The sequence below is a fragment of the Lactuca sativa genome, chromosome 3, assembly GCF_002870075.4.
Source record: "Lactuca sativa cultivar Salinas chromosome 3, Lsat_Salinas_v11, whole genome shotgun sequence".
In the NCBI taxonomy this organism is placed as follows: domain Eukaryota; kingdom Viridiplantae; phylum Streptophyta; class Magnoliopsida; order Asterales; family Asteraceae; genus Lactuca; species Lactuca sativa.
Window position 1 is genome coordinate 203,893,889 of NC_056625.2, and position 4,811 is coordinate 203,898,699.

The following is a 4,811-nucleotide window of genomic DNA, read 5'->3' on the forward strand; positions in this document are numbered from 1 at the left end:
AAAGATTAAGACAAGTGCAAAGTATCATGAGGCAAAGAGCAAGTGACCCACAAACAATGAACAAAGGTGATCCTGCCAAGTTATATTCGTATGAAACTATTGAGTCAAAAGTGTTGGGGAATCATTTGTATGAATTTGAGAAAAAGCCAAGGAAAAGTTATGATGCTGCGAACTCAGACAGAAGCCAACTTGATTTTCCAATAAACGAAATGATGTTTATTACGGCGCAGTACAAGATAAGTGAAAATTTTGATAATGTTGATGAATACACTTATATGTGATGGGTTTTTGTCATAAGACATCCTATATGCTCATACAAACCCTAATGCTTGGATCTAGGTTTCTCTATTGTACATGCTTTGAATCCAAGACTATAAACCCTAATTCTAGCATATGGAAATCGATATTAACATATAATTAGGTTTAAGATGTTACCTTCATTGTTATGTAGTAATAACAATCCCAATTCCTCCTTGAATTGACTTTGGAAGGCTTAGAGTCACAAGTGTCACTCCTCTAATGGCTTACAAACACCAAGAGCAAATGGAGAAGGTATCAGGAGAGAGGGGAGGTATTAGAATTCGTCTCTAGGACCTCTTGGGATGGCATGGATGAATTCATGAGCTTTGGGGTCTTTATATAGGTGTAGAGATTAGGGTTTTAGTCCTTATCCTTATCTAGTTGCTTGCCCACCAAGTAACCATAAGATAAGCCTTGAAAACCCTTATCCTAGTCGATTTCTAAGGCCTTATCACCTTAAATTCGTCCAACCTATTAATAAGATAATCCTTACCTTATTTTGTAGCTATCACATAATTACAATTCAGCCCTCTAGTTTAATTAATTACACTTGATCACAAAATTAATTCTTAATTAATTATTGACCAATATTAATTAAACAAATATGATTTCTCCTTTAATATATTATTCTTATAACATATTAATAAATCATAATAACCTCTCTCTTTATTTATTTCTCCAATAAAGTTGCTTTGGTGAAGGCAACCCAAAAGGACCATGCACCATCGGGTCAAGTACATACCAAAATAGTTATGGACTTAGACACTAATCCAACAGTCTCCCACTTGGATAAGTCTAACAACTATTCTGCGTATGACTTCAGATCCTAATCTGCAATCGTAGCTTTCCAAAGCCGCTGTCAACTCTGATCCTATCAGATACGCGTGTCCTTAGATAAGGGATCATATATTCCTCCATTCTAGATATCATATGAGATATGATTTCAAATCATTCTCTTTGTACTATATCTCGATTCCCGATTTATGACGACTGACTACTTGAACAAATCAAATTAGCCCTAGCCCGGCCGAGCATTTACGTTTGTCATCACTAAACCATCGAGGGGCCCAAAGATATCGCTTTTATCCTACTTTGGATAAAAGGAACGGATAAACTTTGATACAATGCTTGCTTGCACTCACTTACCAAATCACACACAACAATATGTTTTATAACACGAGGTTACTAGTGCGTTTACATATTATCAATGTGCAACCGATTTGCAAGATACAACTCACACATCTCGATTTCAAGAATATAAGATGTTATCATCTCACCAATCACTCGTGATACAATTCATGGAGTGATCCAAGTGAGCGTGGGTTTAATCCAATGCTCAAATTCATATTCATAAGCACTCATGAACGTTGCAGCAAACATTTGCTTATGTCTAATACTCTTTTAGACAATCCACACACCAATTCACGACAGTCTTCATTCATATCTACTTCCAACATATGAACGACTGTGTCCCGTTCGAATAATTCGATTATTCTTAATAAACTCAATTATTCTGGAAGTCAAAACATGCAAATGTGAAACACAAGAATAATACTAATCCCATATGGCCTCAAACCTTTGATTATAAATAAAACTCCTTTTATTTATCACCATATTGATTACTCATTATTTGTCGTTTCGGGTAATCAGCTTTTTACTTGAATTATTACACTTGTACCATGCTCCTAGCATGCGCACAATGTTTACCTATGGTTCTTACTTTGTGAAATAGATCACATTGAACACATTTCCAATCATTCTCATTTCACAACTCCAAATCCTTTTTCATAAGTGTGAGAATATCAAATTCTTGTTACTTATAAAATATGCTAGATTCTAACATTCTATGCAATGATCCTTTCGTAATGTCACTGCACCAAAGGCTCAAAAACTATTGCCAATGATATTACAAAGTCCTCTATCGGACATTGTTACAAGACAATTCCTTAAATATGATGTCTCTCACTCAAAGTACATTCCTTTGAACATCTTTTTGCATAAAAGTTTCTAATCTAGACATAGATTTTCAATATTCAATTCCCAATATGGACACGCTTCCATATTTTCCATATGACAACTCATTCTTAATAGAGTCTTTTCTATTCATAATAATGTCGATATGGTCCATTCAATACCATGCTTCCAACTACTCACAAGCAACCAATGCTCGTCGAACTTTGGATTGTCCTTTGATAGTTGTTTAATTATTTTAGTCAAAACCGATTCTAGTCCTTTTTCCCTCTAAATGCGCTAGACATTTGGAAAATTTTAGAATGGTCAAACATTAAAGCATTTGCAATCGATCCTTTACCCGAAGCGTATGGGACACGACGCATAATGTTTTATTTGCTATGTTCTCAAAATTCAAATTGTGAAGAGGAATGCCGTAATCATAATCGAAATTTTAAGAACACACTATGTACCCTTGACTAAATTTATTAACATTTTTCAACCTAAACCTTTAGATTTGAAATGAAGCATAATATTCTCTCCCTTAATTATACAAAACAACTTTACAACCCTTACGACTTTGCAAGGTATAACTCTTGTTTTCTATAATTAATATTGCCAACTTGCAATACGTGCCTTAATAATCATACAATCATAACATTTATGCTCCCACTATCATGATGATTATTATAAAACATAACACTTATGCTCCCACTAGCTTCGACATGTATTCGTAAACATCTTAACTTTCAGAAAAACAATGCTTATTGAATTTCTTAAGTTCATGTTTCTCATACTTAGTGCTTTGATAATCTTTTAAACGGTGTATGTGTTCCTATCCATGCGAATTTGTTAAAACTAAAGTTTACGACAAATTCAAACTCATATGGACCGAACTTTCTTAATCTTGATTTCTTGCCTTATGGTAGCACAGCTGCCCACCACGTCTTCCAAGTAGTTAAGCAGCTCACCTTTTCCTATCAATGTGCCTTTTATTGATTAAGGTGCTTTGCCTTTTATGCATTCAAAATGACAACTCATAGAACTCACATGCATAATTAACTCGACTGGATTTGCACAGAAACAAAATAATGTCAACACGATAGGTTGTAAACCTCAACTCGTGTGCTAGTGATGATCGATAAGGTTTATTTGATTTGTTCTTGAAACCTTTCAAGACCATTAAGACTCCCACTTACTCCTTGACATATAAGATTCTCTTGTCAATAACCATTTCTTGACAAACAAATATCCAAGAGTCAGTGTAGCTCATATCAAAACACTTCATAAATTGGTCCTAGTTGGTCTTTGTCTTATCCAAGACATCACAACTTTCCACATTTGATGAATGTTATAAACCTTACCTTTTCACTCGATGTCACAATCTTAACTTTAAGACTTGTTATTGGAACGAAGTATGATTGACTTATTGATTTAATCATTTCTTCAATTCTTGATTCCTCTTCTTAGACATACAATTGTTCTAAGACTCATTTAGAGGATCAATTGAGATATGGTTCTTAATCATTAAGACCTATCATAAAGCATAAAAGGTACTCTCCCATCTTCTTAGAATGGAGAAACTTTTATCTTTCTGCCTACTTGATTCTTCTTATTCGTTCTGCTATTGATCTAACCCCTTTAATCAATTCAAAATTACACTTAATCATGTAACTATAATCATATTTACTAAACCTTTAGTAAATCATGACGAATATCTCTATTACTCTTATGGTGGACTTGATCAACATGCAACTTTGTGTATTCGATCTCCAAGTCCTTCACTTGACACTTTGTCAATGAATTAGTCTAATTTCCAAATATTAAATTTCTCATTCATCGTGCAACCAAGTTGCATGATTCCAAATTTCTGTCCAATTGAAACTTGGGCGATGAGAAACTCTCCATATTTGGTAAATTCTCGACTTTTCCATAAACACCATAAATAAGAATCATATCCATTTGTTGTAGAAATATGCAAACACCAATTTTTATAACGATTTCATTGCAAGGAAATAAGCAAATAAATAAATAAGTCAAACGAAAATTTATTTTATTTATAAAAGCAGCGGAAAACATTTGTTCTTACAATGCAAAATCCATTGAAAACTATGTATTTCAAAAGAAAAATTTCTAACAACTCTATCATAACTATCTAAGCTCAAAATCTAATCTTCAAGTCCATGCGATCAAAATCCATTCCTTGTAATTAGATTCATCTTGCTCTTTCACCAAGCTTCCTTTCTTTTCACCGATCCTGTAAAACATTCAAATGCAATCTTATTACATTATGTATTAAGAATTAATGAATAGGAACTTAATGGAGTTAGATAGTGGATTTTACCTGAAGCGCAGCCATACTCTTTGACTCTCCCATCTAAGTATAGGGTGTATTTTATACTTTCAAAATACTAGGTGGTCTAATTTAACAATTATACTTTTAATTCAATTAAATTGTAAACCTAAACTTTTATGGATTTATTAAACCTCTTTTAATTATACACCTTAATTAATTAATAAAACCATAAGGGTGTGATTTGAACTTTTTCAAAACTATACTA